Source organism: Dasypus novemcinctus, chromosome 9 (assembly GCF_030445035.2).
Source record: "Dasypus novemcinctus isolate mDasNov1 chromosome 9, mDasNov1.1.hap2, whole genome shotgun sequence".
Lineage (NCBI taxonomy): Eukaryota > Metazoa > Chordata > Mammalia > Cingulata > Dasypodidae > Dasypus > Dasypus novemcinctus.
Genome location: NC_080681.1, coordinates 55909963 through 55923353, shown reverse-complemented (window position 1 = coordinate 55923353; position 13391 = coordinate 55909963). Strand labels below are relative to the sequence as shown.

Sequence of the window (13391 nt, the reverse complement as noted above, 5' to 3'; positions counted from 1 at the left end):
CATGAACTGACAAACAGTCCTCCACAGTGACTGTACCATTCTACATTCCCACTAATAGTATTCCTATCTCTCTACATCATTTTCAACAATTAAAGTTTTATACTTTTTAATAGCAGACATGCTAATGGTGAGAAATGATATCTCATTGTAGTTTTGATTTGCATTCACTAATTGCTAGTGATGTTGAATATTTTTTTATGTGTGTTTTTGCTATTTGTATTTCTCCTTTGGACAACTATCTTTTCAAATTTTTGCTCATTTTTCAATTGGGTAGTTCCTCTTTTTATTGTTGAGTTGTATGATCTTTTTTTTTTGAGCCTTCAGGGTAAATATTTTAATTGGTTTTAATTGCTTTGAATATCACCCTTGTGTTTCTGTTTAAAAATATGGAACGCTTCACGAATTTGCATGTCATCCTTGCGCAGGGGCCATGCTAATCTTCTCTGTATCGTTCCAATTTTAGTATATGTGCTGCCGAAGTGAGCACTGTATGATCTTTTTATATATCATGGGTATTAAGCCCTTATTAGATATGTGATAGCCAAATATTTTCTTCCCATTGAGTTGCCTGCCTTTTGACCCTTTAGACAAGTCTTTTGAATTGAAAAAGTGTTTGATTTTGAGAAAGTCTCATTTATCTATGTTTTTCTTTTGTTGCTCTTGCTTTGAGTGTAAATTTTAAGAAACTACCGCCTACCACACTATCTTGAAGATGTTTTCCTACATTTTCTTCTAGGAGTTTCATAGTTGTCACTTTTATATTTATGTCCTTAATCCATTTTTTAGTCAATTTTTGTATAAGGTGTGAGATAAGGTATGGCTTTTTTATTTGAGTGGGGAGTAGGTTTCTCTCAGCACCGTTTGTTGAATAGACTGTTCTGACCCAGCTGGGTGGGCTTAACAGTCTTGTCATAAATCTCTTGACTGGGAATGTGAGGGTCTATTTCTGAGTTCTCAATTTGTTTTAATTGGTCAGTCTGTTTCTCTTTATGCCAGTACCGTGCTGCTTTTACTGCTGTAGGTAGGTAATATGATTTAAAGTCCAGAAGTGAGAGTCTTCTAACTTTGTTCTTTTTTAAGACAATTTTTGGCTATTCTGGGCCCCTTATCTTCCAAATAGATTTGATTATTGGTTTTCCATTTATGCAAAAAAAAGTTTGTTGGAATTTTTATTGGGATTGCATTGAATCTGTAAATCAGTTTGAGTAGAACTGACAATATTTAGTCTTCCAATCCATTAGCACCAAATTTCGTTCCATTTATTTAAATCTTCTTCAGTCTCTTTTACCAATTTTTTGTAGTTTTCTGAATACATGTCCTTTATGTCCTTGGCTTAGTTTATCCCTAAGTATTTGATATTTTTAGCTGCTATTATATATGGTATTATTTTCTGATTTCCCCCTCAAATTGCACATCAGTAGTATATAGAAACACTGCTGATTTTGGCATATTAATCTGGTTTCCCACTACTTTCCTGAACTTATCTATTACTTCTAGCAATTTTATTGTGGATTTTTCAGGATTTTGTAGGTATTAGATCACATCATCAGCAAATAGTGAAAGTTTACTTCTTCCTTTCCTATTTGGGTGACTTTTATTTCTTTATCTAATCTAGTTGTTCTGGCTAGAACTTCTAGCACAATATTGAATAACAGTGGTGATGAGGGACAACTTTAAAAATTCAAATCTGATATCTTATGTGCCTCTAATACTTTTTAAACTCATCCATCATGTCTTCCTTTTCCATAGGTCTGTTACTTTTCTTTGCAGGTTTTCAAATTGTTCTTTATGCTCCCCCAGTGTGATATAATACCCTTTATCTCTTTAGTCATATTTTCTTTCAAATCTTTGAATTGACTTAGGAAAGTTGTGTGATTATCATTGATTAATTGTCTTAAATTCTGAATCTTTTCAGGATATTTGGTTTGTTCTTTAGGCTGAGGCCATCTTTTCCGGTTTCCTTGTGTGGTTTGTAATTCTTCTGCTAATGTTTAGACATCTGAATATGTTGGTGAATTTACTCTGATGGCCAATTTCTCTCTCTCTTGCCTATTATTTTTTTCACAGCCCTTCTTTAATATTTGGTTCAACTTATCTTAAGTCTTTATAATTGCTCAACTTAAGTTATCAAAATCAGGCCAAGGACTAACTAATGTGGCATAGATTTTTCTTCTGGGAGTTAAGGTACAGAGAAAAACCAAAAGCAATTTTTGTCCTTGCAATTAACTGACAGGTTGCAGGTGGCATTTGTTGTCATACATTTCCATGGAGGTATTTCAATCTCTGCTTTGCTTTGTTTTCATCTGGCCAGGACCAAGACTCAAAGTGGGGTCTAAAAGCTGAATTCACTGAGGAAAAGCCACCCTCCCCCAGACATCCTCCTATTTCCCTTGTAACAGCTGAGAGGGAGGAAGATATCTGATTCCCCTCTCAGTCAGCTGCAATGAACCAGGGGTTTTTACTTTGGGGCTGGGGAAAGGGAGCCCTTCCTAGGTACTGTGGGGCACTTAGTAACTCATGTTTGTTGTTTCGGGTTATGTGTCTCTGTCCCTCACCCTCCTGGAAGTTTTATAGCATTGTCCTTGTCTACTGTCCACAAGGCAGGTCCCTCAGCTTTATGGCTTTTTCTCTATTGTTTGAGAGAGTTGAACCTTGACAACCTACTCTGATGCCATCTTCCCACAATTCAGTATTTCCCCTTTTGATCAAGGTTTTTCTTCAAATGTATCACTGATTAGCAGTTGATAATAATCCCTAAGTGCCAGGAAATCTCTTCCCTGGGAGTCATGTCCCATGTTGAGGTGAAAGCAGTAAGTTTATTTGCAGTGTTTGGCTTAAAGAGAGGCCATATTTGCATAACAAGGAGGTTTTCATTATAATTAGGCATTAATTATAATTAGCTTTGGTTTCATTATTACAGAATAAGATTCCTAAGTGAAATTATTAAGATCGATGTCTTGGTTTATGAGCCTATTTTCCTTTATTAGGCAAGCCTTATCTATTCCAGAGCTACTAGCAACTTTATCTGAGAAAGTAGTAGGACTTCACCAGGAGGGAAGTTTAATATTTATTTAACTACTGTGCTGGCCTCTATCTAGAAAACATACACATGGCAACAAGGCTACATTTATATCCTATAGAAGTATATAGCTATATACTGTTCAAGCTGTTTAGAAGGTCCTGTCTATCTAGAAACCAGGCTTTGTACAACACTGTAACTTACAGGGAAATGTAGTTGTTTCTGTGACATATAACATTTTTCTAATAACAAAATATGCAAAATTCCCCCACCCCCAGTGTTGGCACTTAACATTGGTATCACATTTGATTTGATTTACATTTGTTACATTTGATGTAAGAATGTTAAAATGTTGCTGTTAACTATGATCCATATTTTTCTTTAGGTGCATTTTTGCCCCCATATACCACCCTATTATTAACACCCTGTACTAATGACAAACTTTTTTTAGATACTGTAAGAAAATTCTTATATTATTAACTATGATTCTCACCCATCATAAGGTTCATTGTGCTATACAATCCCATGTTTAATCTTCTAGCTTCACTTGTAGTAACATATGCAACCCTAAATCTCTCCTTCAATGACTCTCATACGTATACCTCAATACTGTCACCTACATTTACAATATCAAATTACAATTACCTCTGTCTCTAAACCACTAAAATCAAATTAATTCTAAATTCTACACAAATATCAGCTCCCCATTTGCTTCCACCATTCTTTCTCCTGGGAACCTATCTTCTAGATTCTACTTCTATGAGTTTGCTTATTCTAATTAGTTCATGTTAGTGAGATCATACAATATTTGTCATTCTGTGACTGGTTTATCTCACTCAACATAAGGCTCTTAAGACCATCCACATTATCATATGTGTCAGTATTTCACTTGGTGGATAATATTCCATCATCTGTATACGCCACGTTCTGTTTACCCATTCATCTGGTGATGGACATTTGGGTTGCTTACACCTTTTTGCACTTGTGAATATTGCCACTATGAACATTTGTGTACGTTACTCTGTTCAAATCCCTGCTCTCATTTCTTCTGTGTATATACCTGCTAGTGGAATTGCTGGTTTAAAAGGCAATGCTTTATTTAGCTTCTTGTGGAACAGTCACACAGTCTTGCACAATTAATTGTACCCATCTGCATTCCCACTAGCATACATGGTCGTGCCTAGTTCTCTATATCCTCTCCAACACTTGAAGTTTTCTGCTTTTTTCAAAGTGACCAGAATGGTAGATGTGAAATGATATCTTGTTGTGGTTTTGATTTACATTTTCTGTATAGCTAGTGATGTTGAGCATCTTTTCATGTTCTCTTTTGCCATTGGTATTTCTTATTTGGAAAATGTCTATTCAAATTCTTTACCCATTTTTAATTGGGTTGTCTTTTTATTGTCGAGTTGTAGACTCTCTTGACATATGATGGATATTAAACCCTTATCAGAGATATGGTTTCCAAATACTTTTTCCTATTGATTAAGCTGCCTTTTCACTTTCTTGACAAACTCCATTGAAGAGCAAAAGATTTTAATTTTGAGGAAGTTCTGTTTATCTAATTTTTCTTTTGTTGCTCATACTTTGTTTATAAAGTTTATGAAACTGTTGCTTATCACAAGTTCTCAAAGATGCATCCCTATATTTTGTTCTGGGTGTTTTATGGTCCTGGCTCTTATATTTAGGACTTTGATCCATCTTGAGTTGACTTTTGTATCGGGTGTAAGATAAGGGTCCTCTTTCATTCTTTTGAATATGGATATCTAATTCTCCCATAATCATTTGTTGAAGAGATTATTCTGTCCTAGTTGAGTGGATTTGGCAGCCTTGTCCCTTGTCAAATATCACTTGACCATGCATGGCTCATATGGCTCAACTGATATTTGACATAGGTCTACTTTTGATTTCTTTCAGCAATGTTGTGTGGTTTTCTGTGTACAAGTCCTTTACATTCTTAGTTAAATTTATTCCTAGACAATTGATTTTTTTTTCAATACCAGGCAAGGGATTGAACCCACGTTTTGTAAGTGGAAAGCTGGCATCCAACCACATAGCCATACTGGTTCCTTCATCTCTCTGCTTGTTGTTTGTCCCCTTTGTGTTTTGAGGCACTGGGAACCAAACGTACAGCCTCCCACATGGGAAGCAGATGCTTCCATTTTGAGCCACATCTGCTCCCACTATTTGATTTTTTTAGTTGTTATCATGAATGGATTTTTTTCTTGATTTCCTCCTCAGTGAATATTGAAACACCAAGGACATTTGTATGTTGATCTTGTACCTGCCACTTTGTTGAACTCATTTACTAGCTCTACTATCTTTGTGGTAGAATTTTTGGGACTTCGTATAGGATCGTGTCATCTGCAAATAGTGAAAGTTTTACTTCTTCTTTTCCTATTTGGATGCCTATTATTTCTTTTTCTTGACTAACTGTTCTAGGAAGAACTTCTAACACAATGTTGAAAAACAGGGGTAACAGTGTGCATCTTTGTCTTTTTCAGGCTCATAGAGGGAAAGCTTTCATTTTTTCATCATTGAGTATGATGTTTACTGTGGGTTTTTCATGAAAGTCCTTTATCATAATGAGGAAATTTCCTTCTATTCTTAACTTTTGAAGAATTTTTATCAAGAAAGGATGCAGAATTTTGTTGAATGCCTTTTTTCCAATGATAGAAATGATTATGTGATTATTCTCCTTCACTTTGTTAATGTGTTGTATTATATTAATTGATTTTCTTGTGTTGTACCACACTTGCATACCTGGGATAAAATCCACTTTATCATGGTATATAATTTGTTTAAGGGATTGTTGGATTCTACTTTCCAAGTATTTTTTTGAGGATTTTTTCCCTCTAAATTCATTAAAGAGATTGGACTGTAGTTTTCTTTTCTTGTAGCATCTTTATCTGGCTTTGGAATTAAGATAATGTTGGCTTCATAGATGAGGTAGGTAATGTTACCTGCTCCTCAATTTTTTTGAAATATTTGAGCAGGATTTGTATTCATTATTTTTTTAATGCTTTGTGAAATTTACCTGTGAAAATGTCTGGTCCTGGGCTATCTTTGTTGGAAGGTTTTTGGTGACTAATTAAATCTCTTGATATGATTAGTTTACTGAGATCTTCTATTTCTTCTGGAGTCAGTGTAGGTTGTACCTGTGTTTCCAGGAATTTATTAATTTCATCTAAGTTGTCTCATTAGTTTGCATGTTGTTGTAGCTGTTCATATTATCTTCTTTTTTTTAATAGCCAAAGGTTTCATTTTTTATCTTTTTTTAAAAGATACGTAAATTACACAAATTAGAGTATCTTCTTATGATCCTTTTTATTTCTATGGGATTGGTTTCTGATTTTATATCTTCTCTATTTTTTCATTGTTAGCAAGGATTTGTCAATTCATTAATCACTCAAAGAATCAGCTTCTGGTTGTGTTAATTCTACATTTTTTTCAATATCATTTGTTTCTGTTCTAATCTTCATTATTTCTTTCCTTTGGCTTGCTTTGGGATAAGTTTGCTTTTCTTTTACTCATTCCTCCAGGTGTGCAGTTAGGTCTTTGATTTAAGCTCTTGCTCTTTTTTAATGTAGGCATTGAGTGCTATTAATCTCCCTTTCAGCACTGCCTTCACTGAATCTCATAAGTTCTGATATGTTGTTTTCTCTATTTCATTCATTTCAAGATATTTAATGATTTATCTTGCATTTTTTTTTCTTTGACCCACTGATTGTTTAGGAGTGTGTTGTTTACTTTCCATACATTTGCAAAGTTTCCAATTATTTGCCTTTTATTGATTTCCAGCTTGATTTCCTTGAAGACAGAGGAAGTGCTTAGTACAATTTCAATCTTTTAAATTCTTTGGGATTAGTTCTATGACCTAACCTGTGGTCTAACCTGCAGAATGATACATGAACACTCAAGAAGAATGTATATCCTGTTGTTCGGGGGTTCAAAGCTCTGTATGTGTCTGTTAGGTCTAGTCCCTTTATTGTATTATTCAAAATCTTCATTTCTTTATTGATTCTCTCTCTGGTTTGTCTGTCTATTGCTTTGTGTGGGGTATTGAAGTTCCCCATTATTATTGTTGAGGTGTCTGTTTCTCTACTCAGTTTTGGCAGTATTTGCCTCATGTATTTTGTAGCACATTGGTAAGGTGCATAAATTTTTATCATTGTATTTTCTTTTTGGTAGATTGTCCGTTTTATTAAAATATAGTATCCTTCTTTGCCTCTTATAACAGTTTTACATTTAAAGTCTATTTCGGGAAACGGACTTTGGCCCAGTGGTTAGGGTGTCCATCTACCACATGGGAGGCCCGCAGTTCAAGCCCCGGGCCTCCTTGACCTGTGTGGAGCTGGCCCATGCTTAGTGCTGATGCGCGCAAGAAGTGCCGTGCCACACAAGGGTATCCCCCGTGTAGGGGAGCTCCACGCGCAAGGAGTGCGCCCCATAAGGAGAGCCGCCCAGCGCGAAGGAGGGAGCAGCCTGCCGAGGAATGGCACCGCCCACACTTCCCATGCCGCTGATGACAAAAGAAGCGACAAAGAAACAAGACACAGCAAAAAGACACAGAAAACAGACAACCAGGGGAGGGGAGGGGAATTAAATAAATAAAAATAAATCTAAATAAATAAAGTCTATTTCACTTGATATTAGTATATCTACCACAGCTATTTTTTGGTTATAATTTGTGTGAAAAATCATTGCCTAACCTTTCCCTTGCAACCTATTTGTGTCCAAGTCTAAGGTGAGTCTCTTTTAGATAGCATATAGATTCATCATAATTTTTTATGCATTCTTCCAATTTGTGTCTCTTAATTGTGGTGTTTGATACATTAACATTCAATATAATTACTGTAACATTCAATATAATTACTTACTTCACTCAACTTATTTTTTGGCTTGTATGTGTCTTTTCTTATATTTTCTCTCTTTTTACCCTTTTAATTACCTTTACTAATAGTCTTCATTCTACACTCTCCTTCACATCTCTTTCACCTGTTTTTTGCCTTTTGTCCTCCAGAACTTCTGTTGGTATTTCTTGTAGGGTGGGCTTCATGTTTACAAATTCTCTCAGTTTCTGTTTATTTGTGAATATTTTAATCTCTCCCTCATTTTTGAGGGATAATTTTGCCAGATACAGAACTCTTTTCTGGAAAATTTCTCTTCCAGCACCTTAAATATGTCATACCACTGCCTTCTTACTACCATGGTTTCAGATGAGAAATCAGCACTTAATCTTATCAAACTTCCCTTGTTCATGATGAATTGCTTTTCTCTTGATTCTTTCATAATGCTCTTTCTTTGGCATTTGGCAATCTGATTAGTATGTATCTTGGAGTATTTCTGGTAGCATTTATTCTGTTCGGAGTATGCTATGTTTCCAAGACCAGTATATCCATGACCCTCACAAGAGTTGGGAAATTTTGGGCCATTATTTCCTCAAATACTCCTTTTGCCCTATTATCCTTTTCTTCTCCTACTGACATACCCATAATGTATATGTTTGTGCATTCAGTGCTGACATTCAATTCGCTAAGATCCTGCTCAATTTTTTCTATTTTTCTCTCTGTCTGTTCTATCGGCATGATTTTGAATGTCCTACAGTTAGGTCATTCCTCTGCCTGTTCATTTCTGCTGTTGTCTAATTCTTTGTATTTTAAACTTTTCTATTGTGCCTTCCATTGCCATAAGATCTGTTATTTTTCTGTGTGTGTTATTAATTTCTTTTCTTTTTTCACTCAGTGTCTTCTTAATATTTTTTTTATCTCTTCCCTTATCTTCTTGAATTTTTTTTGGAAATTTGTAAGGGCATTTTCATTAGTTGTTCCAAATTCTTCCTCTCCCATGACTTATTAATTTGTTACTTTGATTAAACAGATAGGGAAAAAATGTAGTATGGCTTGTAATTTTTTTTGCTGGTATGTAGGCTTCTGCTTATCTTGTCGAACTTAGTCTGATGGTTAGTTTCTCTATCTTGTCCAGGGTTATATATATTTTTTGTTTTGTTTTGTGGTAATGCTCTTCTCTGACATTTGTTTCAGCTTCTTCTAATTCTTTAAAAAAATACAAGTGGGTCAGGGATCCTTGAGGGGAGCTCAGAATATGTCCAAAGAGCCAGTTCCTAAGAACTGTCACCCTTTCCCCCAAAAAAGTAAAACTTTCCCACATGGGTCACTAGCCCCCCTAGAGCCCTTTCTGTACCATTCTCCCACCACTCATAGCCCTTTGTCCCCTGACTGGGGCTGCCCATCTGGGCCTCCCTAAGTGCTGCAAGTCTTGACATTTGTGGCACTCTCTAATCTGCCACTCTCTAATCAGCCATCTTGGATTCTCCTCTACCCCAGGCATATTCTTGTAATTTACCATGGCTGTAGCATTATCGTGCTTCTACTAAGAATGTTGCTAGAATCCACTCTATTATTTCCTGGTTTTCTAGGATCTTCACATGCTTTTGCAAGGCAGTTTATGAACTCTTTCTGCTACCTTATACTATTTAGCTCATCTTAGAGTTGTGTAGTTTTCACTAAAAAAGAATTATTAGTTTCTTTTGCTTCTTTTGAATCCCATCTTTATAATTCTCTTATTTTTAAGTAGTTTCTCTCTTGCATTAGAGTGTTTTTCTGTTGTTTTTTATTTCTCACTCTACTACCTAATGCTCCATCCCTATGATGCTGCTTTCATTGTCCTTTCTTACCCTTATCCTTGTGCTTTTCTCTATATCCTTTTATCTCTCTCTAATTGAATGCTTGGTAGGTCTTCCAAATTATTTTGGTGTACCACTGTAACCTTTTATATCCTTCGATATTGCTTTCATAGCTAATTTCCTGTTTGCTTATTTTTATTCGCTTCTGCACTAGGAGAAATTTTTACCTTCCTTAAAGCAAAACTTATGGCCCTTGAAAGTGGACACATAGGAAGACTGTAGGAACATACACTTAGGCTATGTGGACAAACTTTCCTGAAAAGTTGTGTTCAGAACAGAAAGAAACAACCAAGGAATGTAAATAATATCCATGAAACATTTTTCTTCAGAGTATCTTTGACCCTCGAAAATGCCAAAAGATATATATTTATCTTCTTTTCAATATATGTATTTTCTTTTCAATATGAAAGTTGTATATCTAATGCATTTCCTATTCAAATGGAAAGGATGAGCTTAAAAGCCTGATGGTCTAGTTCTTTTTTAGTTGTCAATGAGACATGTGAATCAGAAATAGCAATGAGTGCTACACAGAAACACCTGCTATGTATCTTAGTCTCTTCCAATCTACATCCAAGGTAGAACATATAAATTGTTGATTCCCAAAAGGTGAAAGAGATGTTCTTTCTCTGGTCGACCACAGTAGGTTACCAGATTCAGTTGCTGAACCTTAAGTTTTACCCATCATCTAATTCTATGATGCATCTGAGGTAGAGTGGAAAAGTTCGTGTGCTTTGGGCTGAGACTGGAGACTGAGTCCTTTCTTACTGTTTTATTTATGTCACTGTGAAAAAAACAAAACATTGAGCCTTTTGAACTTCTATTTCTCAACTGAAGCTAATAATTTCTAACTTCCTATGGTTATTGTTATTGGGCAGTTAAAAAGTAATTGAAGCACTAAAGTACTCATTAGTTTGGGTATTTTCCTTTGCATTTATTTTCCTCTTTCTTTTTGACCTTCTTTGCTCATCATTCTCTTATTTCCTCAGTTTTCTTATTTTCTACTTTAGGTTCTTTAAGACTGAAAAGATTACTTAGTTAAACCATGGATATTCTTCACCACAAACACCACTAAACCCTATGCCAAAATGAAAGGTTAGTGTAGCATCCTAAATATTGTTCCTATGTTCTTTATGCCTTCACCAAATAAATAAAGATTTCAAATGACTTTACATCTGCCCTCATAATTCCTGTGACAAGATAAATTTTTTGGAAGAATATATGGCAGCCCTCTTTATTTACACCTTCTCCCATACCCTGCAGTAGAAAGAGTTCAAAGAATCTAACTTTCTGGTCCTATACGATTTATATAGAGTTCAGAAAGTAGGAGACAACATTATTAAAAATAGAAATAATGGCTCCACAAAGAAATTCCTCAGCTCACTCTGCCCACATCAACTTGTTATGATCAGGGGTGTCTTCAGTGGTTCTTTCTATGACAGCACATTATGAACCAATTTAACAATAACAACAAGAAAGGTTGTGTTCCACAGGGATGTAGCCCAAATTCAAAGTCTGCCGGCATTCATGAAAAATCAGAGTTATGGGCCTAATGGAAAACTTCACATTTCTAAATGTGAACTGAGAAAACTTCTTATTTATGGAAGTGCTCTTTAATTCAGCATCTAAATAAGATGACAAAAGTAGACCCTGAGGACAAGGATGAAACAATATGATATTGTAGCAATATATTGTCAGTAAAACTGTTTATTCTCTGAGCTAACAAATTTCATGAATTGGCTTCAAATATGCAAGTTCTGAGCATGTTATTAATCTTGAGGTTCTTCTAAAATATTTGATAAATCATCCCGAAGTGATGCTAAGTAGTGGGAAGTCAATTTAAGAACTGAACAAGAAAAATTTCTCTGAAATCATGACCCAGGAAGTTTCTTCATTGAAATGCACTGTTGCTTACTATATACAGTAAATACATGGATTAAAAAAGAGAATATCAGGAAATATAAAATTTTTTGTTGTTGTTATTCTTATATTGTTTTTCTATTTTCTATTGTATTACTACTGACTATCATCTCTTGGTTGAATAATGAATAAAAAGATAAGGGTTTGCACCATAATTAAAGGACCAAGAATGTTCCTTGAAATGTCTTTTGAAACTTATTTGAATTCCCTTTATTCTCTGTGTCATATAAGTACAATGACCTCACAATATTACAGCTTCCAAATGCAGTGAAATTTGTTCTCTGTATCCCTATTATCTTTCATTCATGATACACTCAAATTTGTCTTTTGGCTTAGGACTCTTCTCTTATTCTTATATTTAATGAGGCGCAAAAAATTGTGCAATAAAACTCATCATAGCTGTCATTTATCTAAGTTCAGCTCTCATTGTTATCTATTAGAAATGCATGCTCTAAGTCTCTCCATATTTATATATATTTCTCATTATTTACTGTTATTTTGCTGTAATATCATTTCTATTTTTCACTTCTTCCTTCCTTTCTTGTCTTTGTTTTTAAGATCACCATTTTAAGCTATTTTCACAAAATTCCTATAATCACTGACATTCATTTTTTGAATGCTGGAACTTTGTTATAGTAGACAATCTGCAGATGTTATTCATTACACCTTCTTTATATTAATCTTAAAGTACAGTCTTTTGGAAGGATGACTGGTCTTCAATCATTTTCTGCACAGTTACAGTTACTAACTTAACTTTTAGGATGCTTTTGTGCCCCTGCAAAATAAAATACTGAGTAACCAAAACGGATTTTTACAAGTCTTTTACTGCTTTTAAGTTCACGCAAGCCAACAAAAGCTCTATGCCAAAAAAAAGCAGCCTCAGAGAAGGGAAGGTAAATGCCAGGAAGAGGTGTTTTTCACTATGTTAATTAAAAGAAAACTTTTATGTAGTGCTATTTAGAAAATAAATCCATGCAAAAATGTAGTTGTACATGATATATATGTGTGTGTATGTGTGTGTGTGTGTGTGTGTGTGTGTGTGTATATGTTGTACATTCAAATTAACTTAGAAAATTGAGGCAGCTGTCCAGGTAATTTACGTCCAAGACATTTTTACTAGAAACTGGATAATGAGGCCACATAAATCAATATATGTATGTTATTATGCTTGCTTACCTTATCTTAGCATCTCTTTCAAATCTCCTTTTAACCTTGTGAAAGTAGAAAAAACCTTAGCATGACAAAGTCCTTTAATTATATTTTTATGTAAACTGAGTAAACACTTATAGAGCTCAAATTTGACTTAAATGACATTTTTCTTACCCTACAAATAAAAATTGTATAACTTTTGATCCCCCAAATCTAAGTTGTCTGTTAATACTTTGCTCCTCCTAGGAAAGAGAATTTTTAACTGCAAATAAGGATCTTGAATTAATTTTGTACATTTTAAAGTGCTCACCACTTTTCCTGGATTTAATTATAATTATGTCAATTTGTTATATTTACTCTATAATTACAATAACTGTGCTGCATTTATTTTTAGTGCAGCTCAGAGAAGAGTTGAACGCGTTGTGTATACTGTATGTTAATAACACCTTAAGAGCACATTGAATCAGTGTGTGCATTTGCTCAGTGGAATTACACATTAAGAAACCTCTCAGGTGTGGAAACAAAAATAAGTAATGTGTTCCGACAGTTGAAGTATGGAATCAAATATAAATGTTGCATAGCATGAGAAGAAAGTAGATA

The 13391-nt window shown here is 34.7% G+C and overlaps 1 non-coding gene across 1 annotated transcript; it reads right to left on the bottom strand.

Annotated features, from left to right (window-relative positions):
* Window positions 1-380: 380 nt before the first annotated feature.
* Window positions 381-487, bottom strand: LOC111765541 (U6 spliceosomal RNA). Its single transcript, XR_002797848.1, has one exon. It is a non-coding gene; the product is annotated as a U6 spliceosomal RNA (small nuclear RNA).
* Between the last annotated feature and the right edge of the window lie 12904 nt (window positions 488-13391).